Source organism: Macaca nemestrina, chromosome 5, assembly GCF_043159975.1.
Source record: "Macaca nemestrina isolate mMacNem1 chromosome 5, mMacNem.hap1, whole genome shotgun sequence".
Taxonomy (NCBI): Eukaryota; Metazoa; Chordata; class Mammalia; order Primates; family Cercopithecidae; genus Macaca; species Macaca nemestrina.
The window spans coordinates 47,961,723-47,980,459 of record NC_092129.1 but is presented as its reverse complement, the minus strand read 5'-3'; the positions used below and the strand labels follow the sequence as shown (position 1 = coordinate 47,980,459).

At 37.0% G+C, this 18,737-nt stretch overlaps 1 long non-coding RNA gene across 1 annotated transcript; it reads left to right on the top strand.

The window, feature by feature from the left end:
• Positions 1–304: 304 nt before the first annotated feature.
• LOC105465750 (uncharacterized) lies at positions 305–16,861 on the top strand. Its single transcript, XR_977774.2, has 3 exons — positions 305–866; positions 2,949–3,018; positions 16,127–16,861. It is a non-coding gene; the product is annotated as an uncharacterized lncRNA (long non-coding RNA).
• Positions 16,862–18,737: the final 1,876 nt, after the last annotated feature.

Sequence of the window (18,737 nt, the reverse complement as noted above, 5' to 3'; positions counted from 1 at the left end):
GAAGACTATAGAGTGTCCCAAATACATTGCCAGTCTTCCTTTCAAGAGAGTTGCTGAATTTTGAAGCTTTATGGAGCAGGAGGTTAAAGAGCTAAACTGAAAACTTGCTGTTATCTTTTAAGGCTGGGAAGACAGAGATCCACCAGGCTCTCAATTGAAAGCCCTGGAGGGCTACACCCTAAGAACAGAAGTGAATCTGAGGTACACTTAGCAAAACTGAAACCAGCTTCTGATTCAGAATAATCTCTGACTCGATTGAGGTGATCAACGGCTATTCCACCTGCCCAACAGAAGAAAAGGGGAACACTTTTGGGTGGAAGGCAATATCATTTGTACCCTTTATCATTTTATTATACATAATGTCTAACATTTTTTAAATTACTAGACATGGAAGATCAAGTTCATTTGCCCAATAATCAAGAGAAAAAAACACACAATAGAAACACAATTATAGATGATCAAGATATTATAATCAGCAAACAAGAATTTACAAATAATTTTTATGAATATGACTAAGAAAATAAAGTGCAAAGTCGATGAGGAAATGGACAATTTTTGGTAAAAGTAATCTATAAAAAAGATTTCTTTAGGCCTTCTAAATCTGAAAAAAATATAATATCTTCAGTTAAGAAATCAATATATGGAGAAAACTGCAGTAGAAGGGGTCAATAGAGATAGCAGTGTGTCCAACAGCCAAGAAAGTAAGGTGGCGGGCACACAGATAGTGATGCACACAGGGGCAAAAGAAGTCATAATGGGAAGGCCATGTGGAGGCAGCAGTGTGCCTGATGTCCAAGGAAGCATGCATAGGAGGTACATGTGGTGGCAGTTGTATGCCCAGCAAAAGAAGCACCAGGGAGGTGAAGGTGAGAGTAAGTTAGCAATGTGTTCAAGGTGAAGGGGTGCACAGTTAGCAATGTGTCCAACAGCCAGAAAGGTGGAGGCAGGGGCATGGAGGCAGTGGCATGTCAAACAACCCAGGGTTTGGTAGGGAGAATAGTTCCAAAGTGATGACTTGCCTGGAGATGAAAGCAGGAGTGATGAGTTGGCCATGACAGTACCTAGCATTTTCAGGAAATTAATTATGTAAAGGAGGATTGATCCAGAAAGTATCTATATTGAAGCTAATGGAAGCTGGATTTCTCTCTGTGGGAAAAGAAATTTACAAATATGAAAAGGGGAAGAGAAAAAAATAACTCATTGCTATTGTTATGGTAAGAAGGAAGAAGGAAGGAAGGAAAAAGCAAAAGGAAGTAAAGAAGGAAAGAGTGAAAGGGAAGTGAGGAAAGAAACAAAAAAACCCCAATTATCCGGGCAAAAGCGAATATGTCTGTGTACATATACATGAATACATACATATATTTCAAAATTCTGACCATGGAGAGAGCCTAGTTGCAATGACACCCCAGTGGCAATTAACATATCAAGTATGTAGGTTCCAATTTCCAAAACAAACAACAAAGACTCCTTGTAAAAGTGGATGATTCAAGGATAGAGGTAGGGAAATTTCAAGATAAGCCTGGAACACTGGATAGTAATGAACTGTGGTTTGAACGGTGATATTTATCACTGTCCATTTTCTGATTTGAAAGACTTGGCGATTACTCTGTAGGAGAGTGTCTTTGGGAGAAGTAGTAACAGGAATATTTAGAGATGATAGGACATAAGGATTTCAACTTGCTCTCAAAATATTCACAAAAAGGTATTATATTCTTGAACATACACACATATCTATCTACCTATCTATCTATCTGTCTATCTATCTATCTATCTATCTATCTATCTATCTATCTATCTATCATCTTTAAAAAGAGAGATGGAGCAAATATGAAACTATTAACTGTGGAATCTGGATGAAGAGAATGAGGGAGTTCATTCTACTGTTCTTGCAACTTTTCTGATAAAAATATTTCAAAGTAAATTATTTCAAAATTAAAATTAAAAACTCAATGTATGAGTTTAACAATAAGTTGGACACTATTGAATACAAGACTTGTGAACTGGAAACATATCAATGAAAAATTTACAAAGTGAAACATGGAAGAAAAAGGGAAAGGGAAAAAATAAGAAACAGATGTAAGAGACATACAGGACAAGTATGAAAGGTCTACCACGTAAAACTGAAGTTTCAGAGAGCAAGGAGAAAGAAATATAGCAGAAGCAGTATTCAAAGGGATAATGGTGGGAATTTTCTAAAGTAGACAAAATACATTTAATCCACTGATTAAGAAGCTCAGCAAACCCTCAAGCAGGATAAGTGTAGAGAAAACCACAATTATGCAACTCAGATTAAAACTGCTAAACCAAAGACAGAGAAGATAGAAAAACCAGCCAGAAGAAAAAAGACACATTATCTACAAAGGAGCAACAATGAGACTGGCAGCTGTCTCTAATAGCAACAATAGAAGCCAGAAGATAATGGAATGCTATCTGTAGAGTACTGAAAGAAACTAAAGGCCAACATGTGAAAAACAACCTTCAAAAATGAACGTTAAATGATGACATTATCAGAAAAAACAAATAAACAACAAAAAGAAGCAAAAAGGAAACAAAAAACCAAAATTCACATAATTTATTGCTAGGAGTTTTACACTGAAATGCTGAAGGGATTTCTACTAGCAAAAGTGAAAAATGATCTCATTTGAAAAGATGGAAATTCAAGGAGGGAATGAAGAATATTGGATGGGTAAATATATTGGTAATTATAAATGAATATTGACTACAAAAAATTATGTTGAATAACTGAAAGAAGGAAAACACAGCCACTTGAAGGAGCAATGTATGGTCAAAATGCACGTAGGAAAAACTTCTTTAAAAGAGTTACTTCATACTCTGGGTTGGCAGATGCAATAAGCAGGGGTGCATCAAAAGTAATGGAGAAGGTGATTAGTTGGTGTACTTCAGCAGCAGCAATCAGATGAATTGACTTCTCTATATCTCCCTATTAGCCACAAGCTACGCAGCAGCCTGCAGGTGGGAGCAATGACCGTGTATGCATGGGTCAGTGTGCTACATACAGTAAGTACAGGATGGTACCAGTTCCTAGTGAGAGGACACAGATAAATAGAAGAGACTGAAATAATATACAATAAGCCAGTAACTAATATTGCCACTAGAGATGGAGTTAGAGGAAATAGTTTTATCTACATTATATGAATCTTTCACAATAAAAATGTATTCATATGCTACTTGTATAATTAGATATATATTTGAAAATGAATAATTTTGTATAGGAAATATATGTTTGACTCCATGCAATAAATACTGACATCAACATCAAAATAAAGCATTTCTAAAAATCACCTGGAAATAAAAATACAGTCTTCTAGATAACTCCTGTATCAAAGAGGAAAAAAGAATCCTGATAACATAATATAATCTTGTGAATTGTAGCCAAATCTTACCTTATGAGAAATTTTAAAATAACATAAATGTATAACTCATAAAATTAAAAAGAAGAAAATAAATCAAAAAAAAGTAAAAGAAAAGAATCTGAAAGCAATGACTTAAACAGGAGAAAGCCAAACATTACAATGTATTGATAAAAACAGTGATCTTGTATTTGAAAAGTTATAAAAACAATACAAACCAATCAATCCCTGGCAAGTCTAGCCAAAGGAAACCAACGAGAACAAAAATACAATATCAGAAAACAGAAAAGGGGTATAATCAAAGGAAATTATAATTTTTAAAAAACTTTTTTTTTTACTTTTCTGAACATAAAATTTTAAAATAGATGTTTTTTAGGAAACTACAAACGACCAATTTGCCTGAATAAAATATAAGAAACTGGAATAGATCAATATCCATGGAAAAGTTGAAAATTTTGTCAAAAAATACTGTAAAATGGCTCTGGGCCACGTTGGTTTTCTCTGAAATTTTTACCAAATACTGATGAATAGTTAAGTTCTGTATTACTTAATTGTTATGAAACTATAGAAATCATAACTTTGATACAATAAACCTGATAAATATGTCACAAAACTATGGGCCAATCTATCTAATAAGCACAAATAAAAAGTCTATTATGAAATATCAAATCCAACAGTATACTAAAAGAGTAATACACTTTACCTGATCAAATTTATTCAAGAGTAAGAAAATTGTTCAAACTTGGGAAATATGCTAATGTAACCTTGGTAGATGCTAAAGGACATTTTATAAATGTTAACATTACTTTTGATTAAAATTCCTAGTGTGCCAAGGGAAAAGCAGACTTTCTTAACTTGGTAAGGAGTATTTTTTAGAAATCCAAAGCCAATATGATACTTAATAATGAAATACCAAAAATAATCACAGTAAAGTGATAAATAAGAGAATGTAGGAGCACAAGAGGAAAAACTAGGGACTCTTCCAAGATGGCCTAATAGGAACAGCTCCGGTCTGCAGCTCCCAGTGAGATCGACACAAAAGACAGATGATTTCTGCATTTCCAACTGAGGTACTTGGTTCATCCCATTGAGACTGGTTGGACAGTGGGTGCAGCCCACAGAGGGTGAGCCAAAGGAGGGTGGGGCATCGCCTCACCCAGGAAGCACAAGGGGTCAGGGGATTTCCCTTCCCTAGCCAAGGGAAGCCATGAGAGACTGTACCAGGAGGAACAGTACACTGCTGCCCAAATACTGCGCTTTTCCCATGGTCTTCAAAACTGGCAGACCAGAAAATTCCCTCCAGTGGCTGGTTTGGGGGGTCCCATGCCCATGGAGTCCAGCAAGCTAAGATTCACTGGCCTGAAATTCTCGCTGCAAGGGCAGCAGTCTGAAATTGACCTGGGATGCTGGAGGGGGGAGGGGCATCCACCATTGCTGAGGCTTGAGTAGGCGGTTTTATGCTCATAGAGTAAACAAAGCTGTCGGGAAGTTTGAACTGGGCAGAGCCCACTGAAGCTCAGCAAGGATGACTGCCTCTCTAGATTCCACCTCTGTAGGCAGGGCATGTCTAAACAAAAGGCAGCAGTGCCAGTCAGGGACTTACAGATAAAATCCTCACCTCCTGGGACACAGCACGTGGGGGAAAGGGCAGCTGTGGGGACAGTTTCTCCAGACTTAAATGTCCCTGCCTTACAGTTCTGAAAAGAGCAGTGGTTCTCCCAGCATGGTGGTTGGGCTCTGATAATGGACAGATTGCCTCCTCAAGTGGGTCCCTGACACCTGTGTAGCCTGCCTGGCAGACAACTCCCAGTAGAGGCCAAGAGACATCTCATAAAGGAGAGCTCTGGCTGGCATCTGGTGGGTGCCCTTCTGGGACAAAGCTTCCAGAGGAAGGATCAGGCAGCAATATTTGCTGTTCTGCTGCCTCCTCTGGTGATACCCAGGAAAACAGGGTCTGGAGTGGACATCCCGCAAACTCTAACAGACCTGCAACTGAGGGACCTGACTGTTAGATAGAAAACTAACAAACAGAAAGGAATAGCATCAACATCAACAAAAGGACATCTACACCAAAACCCCATTCGTAGGTCACCAACATCAAGACCAAAGGTAGATAAAACCACAAAGATGGGGAGAAACCCAAGCACAAAGGCTAAAAATTCCAAGAACCAGAACGCCTATTCTCCTCCAAAGGATCACAACTCCTCATCAGCAAGGGAACAAAACTGGATGGAGAATGAGTTTGATGTGTTGACAGAAGTAGGGTTCAGAAGGTGGGTAATAACAAACTTCTCCAAGCTAAAGGAGCATGTTCTAACCCATCGCAAGGAAGCTAAATACGTTGAAAAAAGGTTAGAGGAATGGCTAAGTGGAATAACCAGTGTAGAGAAAAACATAAATGACCTGATGGAGCTGAAAAACACAGCACAAGAACTTCATGAAGCATACACAAGCTTCAATAGCTGATTAGATCAAATGGAAGAAAGGATATCAATGATTGAATATCAAATTAATGAAATAAAGTGAGAAGACAAGACTAGAGAAAAAAAGAGTGAAAAGAAATGAACAAAGCCCCCAAGAAATATGGGACTATGTGAAAAGACCAAATCTACATTTGATTGGTGTACCGGAAAGTGACGGAGAGAATGGAACCAAGTGAGAAAACACTCTTCAGAATATTATCCAGGAAAACTTCCCCAACCTAGCAAGACAGGCCAAGATTCAAATTCAGGAAACACAGAGAATACCACAAAGATATTCCTCGAGAAGAGCAACCCCAAGTCATACAATCATCAGATTCACCAAGATTGAAATGAAGGAAAAAAATGTTAAGGCAGTCAAAGAGAAAGATTGGGTTACCCATAAAGGGAAGCCCATCAGACTAACAGTGGATCTCTTGGCAGAAACCCTGCAAGCCAAAAGAGAGTGGGGGCCAATATTCAACATTCTTAAAGAAAGGAATTTTCAATGCAGAATTTCATATCTAGCCAAACTGAGCTTCATAAGGGAAGGAGAAATAAAATCCTTTACAGACAAGAAAATGCTGAGAGATTTTGTCACCACCAGGCCTGCCTTACAAGAGCTCCTGAAGGAAGCACTAAACATGGAAAGGAACAACAGGTACCAGCCACTGCAAAAACATGCCAAATTGTAAAGTCTATCGACGCTATAAAAAAACTGCATCAACTAGTGGGCAAAATAACCAGATAGCATCACAATGACAGGATCAAATTCACGTATAGTAATATTGACCCTAAATGTGAATGTGCTAAATGCCCCAATTAAAAGACACAGACTGGCAAATTGGATAAAGAGTCAAGAACCATTGGTGTGCTGTATTCAGGAGATGCATCTCATGTGCAAAGATACACATAGTCTCAAAATAAAGGGATGGAGGAAGATCTACCAAGCAAATGGAAAGCAAAAAAAAAAAAAAAAAAAAGTAGGGGTTGCAACCCTAGTCTCTGATAAAACAGAATTTTTTCATTATTATACTTTAGTTCTAGGGTACATGTGCACAATATGCAAGTTCGATACATAGGTATACATGTGCCTTGTTGGTTTGCCACACCCATCAACTTGCAGCACTATTCACAATAGCAAAAATAAAACAGACCTTAACCAACAAAGATCAAAGAGACAAAGAAGGTAGTTACATAATGGTAAAGGGATCAATGCAACAAGAAGAGCTAACTATCCTAAACATATGCACCCAATACAGGAGCACCCAGATTCATAAAGGAGACTTACAAAGAGACTGAGACTCCCACACAAAAACAATGGGAAACTTTAACACCCCACTGTCAATATTAGAAAGATCAACAAGACGGAAAATTAACAAGGATATCCAGGACTTGAACTCAGCCCTGGACCAAGCAGACCTAATAGACATCTACAGAACTCTCCACCCCAAATCAACAAAATATACATTCTTCTCAGCACCACATCACACTTATTCTAAAATGGACCAGTAGGAGTGTTTGGAAGTAAAACACTACTCAGCAAATGTGAAGAACAGAAATTATAACAAACTGTCTCTCAGACCACAGTGCAATCAAATTAGAACTCAGGATTAAGAAACTCACTCAAAATCACACAACTACATGGAAACTGAACAACCTGCTCCCGAATGACTACTGGGTACATAACAAAATGAAGGCAGAAATAAAGATGTTCTTTGAAACCAATGAGAACAAAGATACAACATACCAGAATCTCTGGGACACATTAAAAGCAGTGTGTAGAGGGAAATTTATAGCACTAAATGTCCACAAGAGAAAGCAGGAAAGGTCTAAAATCGACACCCTAACATCACAATTAAAAGAACTAGAGAAGCAAGAGCAAACAAATTGAAAAGCTAGCAGAAGACAAGAAATAACTAAGATCAGAGTAGAACTGAAGGAGATAGAGACATTAAAAAAAAAAAAAAAAAAAAAAAACCCTTAAAAAAAATCAGTGAATCCAGGATCTGGTTTTTTGAAAAGACCAACAAAATTGATAGACCACTAGCAAGACTAGTAAGGAAGAAAAGAGAAGAATCAAATAGATGCAATAAAAAATGATAAAGGGGATATCACCACCAATCCCACAGAAATATAAACTACCATCAGAGAATACTATAAACACCTCTAGGCAAATAAACTAGAAAATCTAGAAGAAATGGATATATTCCTGGACACATACACCCTCCCAAGACTAAACCAGGAAGAAGTCATATCTCTGAATAGATCAGTAACAGGTTCTGAAATTGAGACAATAATTAATAGCCTACCAATCAAAAAAAGTTCAGGACCAGATGGATTCACAGCCGAATTTTACCAGAGGTACAAAGACGAGCTGGTACCATTCCTTCTGAAACTATTCCAATCAATAGAAAAAGAGGGAATCCTCCCTAGCTCATTTTAGGAAGCCAGCATCATCCTGACACCAAAGCCTGGCAGAGACACAACAACAACAGCAAAAAAAAAAAAAAAAAAAAAAAAAGATAGAATTTTAGGTCAATATCCCTGATGAACATCGATGCAGAAATTCTCAATAAAATACTGGCAAACCAAATCCAGCAGCACATCAAAAAGCTTTTCCACCACGATGAAGTCGGCTTCATCCCTGGGATGCAAGGCTGGTTCAACATATGCAAATTAATAAATGTAATCCATCACATAAACAGAGCCAATGACAAAACCCACATGCTTATCTCAATAGATGCAGGAAAGGCCTTCAACAAAATTCAACAGCCCTTCATGCTAAAAACTCTGAATAAACTAGGTATTGACGGAATGTATCTCAAAATAATAAGAGCTATTTATGACAAACCCATAGCCAATATCATACTGAATGGGCAAAAACTGGAAGCATTCCCTTTGAAAACTGGTACAAGACAAAGATGCCCTCTCTCACCACTTCTATTCAACATAGTGTTGGAAGTTCTGGCCAGGTCAATCAGGCAAGAGAAAGAAATAAAGGTTATTCAACTAGGAAAAGAGGAAGTCAAATTGTCTCTGTTTGTAGATGACATGATTATATATTTAGAAAACCCCATCATCTCAGCCCAAATCTCCTTAAGCTGATAAGCAACTTCAGCAAAGTCTCAGGATACAAAATCAATGTGCAAAAATCACAAGCATATCTATACACCAATTACAGACAACTAGAGAGTCAAATTATGAGTGAATTCCCATTCACAATTGCTAAGAAGAGGATAAAATACCTAGGAATCCAACTTACAAGAGATGTGAAGGACCTCTTCAAGGAGAACTACAAACCACTGCTCAATGAAATAAAAGAGGACACAAACAAATAGAAGAACATTTCATTCTCATGGATAGGAAGAATTAATATCATGAAAATGGCCATACTCCCCAAGGTAATTTATACATTCAGTGCTATCCCCATCAAGCTACAACTGGTTTCCTTCACAGAATTGGAAAAAACTACTTTAAAGTTCATATTGGAACCAAAATGATCCTGCATAGCCAAGACAATTCTAAGCAAAAAGAACAAAGCTGGAGGCATCACACTACCTGACTTCAAACTATACTATAAGGCTACAGTAACCAAAACAGTATGGTACTGGTACCAAAACAGATATATAGACCAATGGAACAGATCAGAGTCCTCAGAAATAACACCACACATCTACAACCATCTGATCTTTGACAAACCTGACAAACGCAAGCAATGGGGAAAAGATTCCCTATTTAATAAATGGTGCTGGGAAAACTGGCTAGCAATGTGCAGAAAGCTGAAACTGGATCCCTTCCTTATACCATATACAAAAATTAACTCAAAATGGATTAAAGACTTAAATGTAAGACCTAAAACCATAAAAACGCTACAAGAAAACCTAGGTATTACTATTTAGGACCTAGGCATGGGCAAAGACTTCATGACTAAAACACCAAAAGCAATGACAACAAAAGCCAAAATTGACAAATGGGATCTAATTATGTTAAAGAGCTTCTGCACAGCAAAAGAAACTCTCAGCAGAGTGAACAAGCAACCTACAGAATTGGAGAAAATTTTTGCAAGCTATCCATCTGACAAAGGGCAAATACCCAGAATCTACAAAGAACTTCAACAAATTTACAAGAAAAAAACAACCCTATCGAAAAGTGGGCAAAGGATATGAACAGACACTTCTCAAAAGAAGACATTTATGCAGCCAACGGACATATGAAAAAATGCTCATCATCACTAGTCATTAGAGAAATGAAAATCAAAACCACAATGAGATACCATTTCTCACCAGTTAGAATAATGGTCATTAAAAAGTCAGGAAACAACAGATGCCAGAGAGGATGTGGAGAAATACGAATGCTTTTACACTGTTGGTGGGAGTGTAAATTAGTTCAACCATTGTGGAAGACAGTGTGGTGATTCCTCAAGGATCTAGAACTAGAAATACCATTTGACCCAGCAATTCCATTACTGGGTATATACCCAAAGGATTAGAAATTATGCTACCATAAACACACATGCACATGTATCTTTATTGTGACACTATTCACAATAGCAAAGACTTGGAATCAACCCAAATGCCCATCAATTATACACTGGATAAAGAAAATGTGGCACATATACACCATGGAATATTACGCAGCCATAAAAAAGATGAGTTCATGTCCTTTACAGGGACATGGATGAAAGTGGAAACCATCATTCTCAGCAAACTATCACAAGGACAGAAAACCAAACACAGCGTGTTCTCACTCATAAGTGAGAATTGAACAATGAGAACACATGGACACAGGGAAGGGAACATCACACATTGGGGCCTCTTGGGGGGTGAGGGACTGGGGGAGGGATAGCATTAGGAGAAATACCTAATATAAATAATCAGTTGGTGTGTGCAGCAAACCAGCATAGCACATGTATACCTATGTAACAAACCTATATGCTGTGCACATGTACCCCAGAACTTAAAGTATAATACAAAAAAAAAAAAAAAAAAAGAATCCTTTCTATTAATACTTCTATTATTCAACAAGATTCTGGAACTTATGGCCAATAAAAGAATATAAGGAGGCCGGGCGCGGTGGCTCACGCCTGTAATCCCAGCACTTTGCGAGGCCGAGGCGGGCGGATCACAAGGTCAGGAGATCGAGACCACGGTGAAACCCCGTCTCTACTAAAAATACAAAAAATTCGCCGGGCGCGGTTGTGGGCGCCTGTAGTCCCAGCTACTCGGGAGGCTGAGGCAGGAGAATGGCGTGAACCCGGGAGGCGGAGCTTGCAGTGAGCCGAGATCGCGCGCCACTGCACTCCAGCCTGGGCGACAGAGCGAGACTCCATCTCAAAAAAAAAAAAAAAAAAAAAAAAAAAAGAACATAAGGAAAGGAAAGAAAGTATATATTGGTTGCAAAATGTATGATTTTTACCCAAAATTATATAACTTCTTTGGAGTAAAATCAAGAAAACTGTTTGCTACAGCAACATAAGTACGAGAAAGCAGTTAATACGAGATTAATATACCAAAAATCAAGAAAAGTTAGAAAAGGAAGTGGAAAACAAGACTCATTAATAATGCTAATAAACATACCTAGAAATAAATCCAATAAGAAAGATGCAAGATTTTCAATTAAACACAAAAGAAAGACTAAAACAAATGAGGAAACATAACTATATTGGGGGAAGAGTATAAAGTAATAAGTTATAATAAAATTATTGCAATTACAATTAAAAACTAAATTGAGCATTTTCGGAACCTTCAAAAATTAGTTTAAAATTTCATTTGAAATATAATAAATAAGTTAGAATGCTATGAGCAATGTGAAAATGATTAATGAAGTCTTGGTCTGTAATTTGTTAAAACATATTATAAAATACAGCAATTAAAACACCCTGATACTAATAGCGATAAAAATCAATAGGTCAATGAGTTATTCATAATAAAAAATAGACCTTGATGTATATGAGATTTACTATATAATAAAAGTGACATTTCATATTAGTGGAGAAAAGACATGTTCAATAAATGGGTTGCAAAATTTGCCTGCCCAATTGGGAAGAAATGAATCTATATTCCTACTTCAGAACCATATCCTAAAAGGTCTCTAGATTGGTTAATGTTTTAAAAATACCAAAAATAATAAATGTAGCAGTGGAAAATAATTTTTATGTAAGGAACACCTTGCTAAATATATCAGATAAGTACAAACCATAAAGAAAAAGATGAATGAAATGACTATATAAACAAGATAAAAGACAAATGACAAAATGAGGGGAATTGCAATGACACCCAATGTGTTAAAATTATCTTTCACAAATCTGTAAGATAAAGGAAAACACCACCACAGAAAATAAACAACAAATATGAACACAGAATTCACAAAGAAGTAACATAGATGATCATTAAACATAGTTCTTAAAAAATATACAAACTCACAATTAAGTAAACAAAATTAGACTAACAAAGACTAAAATGTATTAAAAATTTACATTGTTAGGTATGGCAATAGGAAAAAATATGGACTTTAATTGTTCTTGACGGAAGAATACACTGACATATTTTGTTTTTCCCTTCTAGAAATTTATTCTGCAAAAATAGTTCTCCGAGTAGTCACAGATACATGTATAATTATGCCACTTATATTACAAGTGTGAAACTAATCCAAATGCCTATCATTGGGGGACTGGTTAAATAGATTATAATAACTCCGTATCATAGAGTGGAATACCATGTGGCTATTAAAAAGAATGAAATGACTCTTTGTATATTAATATAGAAAGATACCCAATGTATATTGTTTAGTAAAAAGGTAACTGCAAGTTACACATACACATGGTATATTTTTGGTAGTACATGTACATATTTGCATAAACACCGTCCAAAAACTGGAAGGATGTAGACCAATTGCGATCAGTGGTCTTCTCTCAGGCATGGTGTAAGGATGGGGTGGAGATTTTCATTATTCCTTTTGAATAAATTTATTCGATGATGCCTATGTTAATTGTATATAGAAAAAAATGAAAACGAAGAAGTATATGGTAAAATGGGGAACTCAAAGCCAAACTTGTGCCTAACTCTGACTTTAAATACCCGAAGAAAACAAATTTTGAAAGAAAATTACTCAAATCAGTCCTATATCTCTGGAATATGATAAGTTTCACAGAGATTTTTACGTTGTTTTCTCCACGGATTTCTCTGTGATGATCTGCGCTGCACTGCTTGATGAGTCCAAAGGGCTTTGCTGATGATCAGGATGCCAGAGTGTGGCGCCAGAGAGTCACTAAGCCCCATATTAAACTTAGGAACTATGGCAAGGTAGGGCCCCCAATCAACAAATCAAGGAACCCAGGCCTGTCATAACTGTAATCTCTCAAGCCCTATTTTCCTTCACTTCTAAATACCCTTGCATTGTTTCTTGAACCATCCATGGAGGCCATGTAAGATGACAGCAGCTGCTGTCAGGGAAACCACCTCTGGTAGCTGTAGTTTAGGGATGGGATGGGTACAGAGAGATGCTCTGAAGACATGAAAACACCTCTTTAATGTGGCAGGACATTGACTTGTAGGGAATGGAAAGAACATTAGCAATAAACTTTGGTAGCTGTTTTGGAACACAGAACACTTGGAATGGAAACAGAAATTCCCTCAGGGAAAATCACAGCAAGTAGACTGCAGACACAAAATAAAGAACAGCCCAGAATATACAAATGAATATGTTTCTTCCTACACGTAACTGCATATCTTTATAGCATCACCTTCAAGGCTAACATATTTCATTTCCTTTACTGCTTTATAATTCTTTGGAGAGCTGACTTTAAAAACAACATTGATGTTTACACTCTTAAAATTTTAGTGCATATATGCACTCAGAAAATTGGATTAGATTGGGGAAAATCCATATAGTAGTAAAATTCTTTTAAAAATTACTAACTGGCTGGCACTTTTATCTAAGTATGAGAATCATGAATTTTTCTCAGCATTTCCTTTTAAAGAGGTTATAAAGTTAAGCTGTAAAAGGATTCACATCAGTCCTGATGGAACAAGGGATGATAAAGTCCAAGCAAATAGCCATTGACACAAACTTGTCTTCGTCTTTATAGGAAGGGAAATTTCAAAAATAACTCCGGAAACAGTAATTTTTATAGAGTGAAGGCAAGATTGTGCATTAAAGTGTGCATTTTGTTAGGAGGCAGTCATATGGATTGGCTCTACGTCACCACCCAAATCTCATCTTTTAGCTCCCAAAATTCCCATGTGTTGTGTGAGGGGCCCAGTGGAAGATGATTGAATCATGGGGGCTGGTCTTTCCCGTGCTGTTCTTGTGATAGTGAATGAGTCTCACGAGATCTGATGGTTTTAAAAATGGGAGTTTCCCTGCACAAGTTCTCTTTGCTGCTGCCATCCTTGTAAAATGTGACTTGCTCCTCCTTGCTTTCCACCATGATTGTGAGGCCTCCCTAGCCACGTGGAACTGTTAAGTCCAATAAACCTCTTTCTTTTGTAAATTGCCAGTCTTGGGTATGTCTTTATCAGCATCATGAAAATGTATTAATACTAGTAGACTACTGGATCTTGGCCCAGTTTTGTTATTTATTATTACATGGAATTGTATATCTCATTTTGGGTAGCTTATCAAAACCTTGAACCTCCATTTCTTTATCAAAAGATAGAATTGAAGTAGATGGTGTCAAAGATATGACAACTCTAAGCTCTCAAATATAATTGTAGATTTTTAACAAAATGCAACAAGTAGAGAGAGAGAGAGATGAAAGAAGGAAGTGAGGGGATAAATTAAATTTAAAATGATGTCAAGTACTAATTTAAAAATTAGCCTTTACTGACTTGAAAGTAAATTTATTCTGTTTTTAAACACTATTTTAAAAATATGCTTTATTCTCATTTATAAAATCATTTCTTCAATTAATATTATATCTGAAGTCATAGTACATGTTTTTCTTTGTTATTGAACAATTTTTGTTATGCTATGATCTGAGTGTACCTTGAAATTTAATATGTTGAAAACTTCTCTAATGTGACAGTATTAGGAGGTGAGACCTTTGTGAAATGATTAGATCATGAAGATGGAACCCTCATGAATAGGATTGCCTTTTACAAGAGGCCCAAGAAAGATCCCTTACCCCTTCCACCAAGTGAGGGTGGAAAAGATGCCTTCTGTGAATTAGAGTGGGCCCTCACCTGGTAGCAAATCTGCTGGCACCTTGTTCTTGAACTTCCTGGCCTTCTGAACTATGAGAAATAAATTCCTATTGCATATAAGTCACTCAGTTTATGGCATTTTTTTATAACAGTCTGACTAGACTAAGACAGAGTAGTAAGTAAGCAAAATGGGCTCATTTTTATATATGACATAGACAAAAAAATGTAAAACATGTTACTGGAAAGATACTAAAGCACTCAGAAAAAATGAAATGGAAATGCTGTTTTCTCCTTGAACAGGGAAAAGTGTTTACATGAGAAAAGAAAAAACAAGAGGAAGATAATGAGGTGTCTGATTTTTAAAAACTAAACTTTTACTTTTGAATAGTTTCAGATTTACAAAAAAAAAAAAAGTCATGATGATAGTACAGAAGGTGGCTATATAACCTGTACCCAGTTCCTCTTATTGCTAATATATCCCATCTCTATGATTAATTTGTAATAACTAGTGAATGGATATTGACATATTTTAATTAACTAACATCCAAACTTTATTCCAATATTTTTACTTTTTACCCAATAACCTCTTTTTGCTCCAGGATCCAATTCAGGGTGTGACATTACATTTAGTCGTCATGTCTTCTGATTTCAGTCTCTATAATTCCCAGTTCCCCACAGCTGGGACTCCTGACATCCCATATACAAGAGCAACTCAACCCCTGTGTCAGGCCATATTTAAACTTTGCTAATCCCCCGAGCAGAAGCTTCAGTATCAAGTCCCATTCTTAATATCAAGTCCCACTAAGTTTGACCACATACTAAAAGTTGCCAAGTTAGCCAGTCAGTCCCAAAGTACAGGCCTTCCATGTGCTCTGTTCCAGTAGCTACTTTTCTGAGGCTAAGACCCCTTTGCTTTTAATCTGATCTAGGATCAATGTCTCCTGCTGAATTTTGACTCCTATGCTCACACCCTAGTCACACATCCTTCAGTGTCAGGCTCTTAAAAGAAGGTGGTCTTGTCCCCAAGCTCAATCTTGCTATGTGCCACTGATTCTAAAGTTGGGCTTCTGCATTAACCTGATTTAAGATCTTTGTTAAATAACCTATCTGGTTTTCCTGTCAGAAACCTAAGAGCTTGTTTTTCTTCCAGGAAAATTTCCTGGTGGGTGTCAGAATCCTGTCCCTGAAATCCAGTCTACCAGCTAAGGCCTTGTTTCGCCATGGACACCTGCACCACCCGTCCCTAGGACCTGCATGTTCATGGAGACACTGGTATCGTGTCATGGATCTCCACTCTCAGTCCAGTCCTCTGAAACACATGCCAAGGAGTTCCTATATGAAATGAATGACTGGTCAGGGGCCATCATGATTATACTCAACAACCATGATTGTACTCAACAAATTTTCTCTGAGTAAATGCCTGTGGGCGAAAGCCCAGGGCGTAAACCTTGGAACCTGAGTCAGCTTCTGAGGGGGAAGAGTGGCTCCCTCTCCAGTCAGGCCTGGCTCTGTCCTGTGCATTCTCACCAGCAGCCAGCAGTCACATTCTCCAAATGAAGCAGTCTTTTAACTTAACAACTCAATAAAAGGGGGAAACTCAGTTTTTGTCTAAATGAAAGAAAACTGAGGACAATGTAGGTGCCATTTCCTGACTTTATGTAAATATAAGTTAAATTCTACACTGCATTTAGTAATGGATAAGCTTTGTTTGCAGCTATAGAAGTCATGATTGTTTTTTTGTTTTTTTTTTTTTTTTTTTTTTTTAATTTAATTTTTTTTTTTTTTGAGACAGAGTCTCGCTCTGTCGCCCAGGCTGGAGTGCAGTGGCCAGATCTCAGCTCACTGCAAGCTCCGCCTCCCAGGTTCACGCCATTCTCCTGCCTCAGCCTCCTGAGTAGCTGGGACTACAGGCGCCTGCCACCTCGCCCGGCTAGTTTTTTTTTGTAGTTTTTAGTAGAGACGGGGTTTCACCGTGTTAGCCAGGATAGTCTCGATCTCCTGACCTCATGATCCGCCCATCTCGGCCTCCCAAAGTGCTGGGATTACAGGCTTGAGCCACCGCGCCCGGCCCATGATTGTTAAATATGGTCAAGATAAACCATTTACTTTAGCTCTTTTTATTTGACATGACACTGATAAGATACGAATTTGAAAACCACGTAAAAAATCGGGAAATACTAAAATACTGATTATGTAAGGTTAAAATTTTATTCATATAGGGATACTTTTTCCAGCAAAATAAATTTTTTAATTTAAAAATCTGAGTTTTTTGTTTATCCAATTGTCAAAATCAGATTTATCAGCTAGCATAAATCATAATTCCTATAACAGTTTCATAAAGTAGGCTAGGTTTACAAACACAGTCTATAGGGTGCTTTTTCTTGTATTCCGTTCATTTTAATTTTTAACTGATGTTTATTATTTAATAATGTTATTCTTTATTTGTTATTATTGACACCTTTGAGTTTAAGTATTCTGTAGTCTAGACAGGATACACTTATCGATACTGTAAATAATAGATGAAGGATTAGTGTACAATTTGCTGTTAATGTAATTGATGGATTTGATTCTCCACTGCATTACTTCTCTGTTCTTACTTTAATGCCAATGGTCTTGATCATTGGACAATGCCTATAATGCCTGCATAAAAATGAATGTGGTTCTTCATATTTCTTAAATTTTTTTTTTTCTCGTCGTTTCATAAAAATGGTGTTACAAATAGAATGGCACCAAATGAAGCTTGAAATCAGGATGTGTTTTGCTGTTTTACTAACTTGCTATACACAATTTATTTTTCAGAGGTGGAATATTGGGGTTATTTAATGGAAGGTGTGAAGTTAGAGAAATGAGAATAGAAGTAGCTTTTCACGTCTGTTTACTGAAGTGAGGCAGAATGACAGAGTGGACCTTGTCTCTCCTCCTGTGCAATTCACAGAGCTTATAGGAGGTGACTATAAGGCCGAGGCTGAGATTTCAGGTGGACCTCTGAAAGGGTGAAAAGGCATTCTGCCCAGCAAGCAACTGTCCATGTATCAACCTTAGTCATATTAATATTAAAAGAAATCGAGCGTATGCTTGAAAACAGCCTTGCTTTATTTCTGTGGAGAACAAGACACAAAGAATAGGCTTAATTGCAGATATTTTACATGTCTGTATATGAATTTTTAATTGCAATGTGAATAGGATTAAAATTAGAAAAAATATATCACTGATTACAGGTTATAAAGTATTAAGCATACTCAGTTTCTAGATCTTGGTTTGTAATACTATTCTTCAATACAAAGCATCAGACTCCTTGGAGAAATGGCTGATTCTACGAATGGGGCAGAAAATATACAAGACAAATCTGGAGCATCGCGTAGTGTCATAAAATAAGGAAATGCTAAAAACAAAACAAAAATGGGGTATGGCAACATAGAAGCCAACAGAAAGAGATCCCAATGGCCACAGCTGGGATAATGGGAGCAAGAAGATAAATAGTGCAGTATTACATTATATCCCAATGTATGAAACAAATATCCATGAGTTATTAAATAAATAACATGTAAAAAAGAATTCCAAATAATTTGTATAGCTATCTCCTCAAAGATGTGGAGAATAACTCCCCTGCAACAACCTCCATAAGTATGAGCTGCACGTAGTGACTTCCTTCTAAAGAACACAGCATGGATGCAAGGGGAAAGAGCAACTCACAGTGGAAAAGAACTCTGCTTCAGCCACATAATCACATTTGACATCATCTGTGACAGGTCATGTTGACA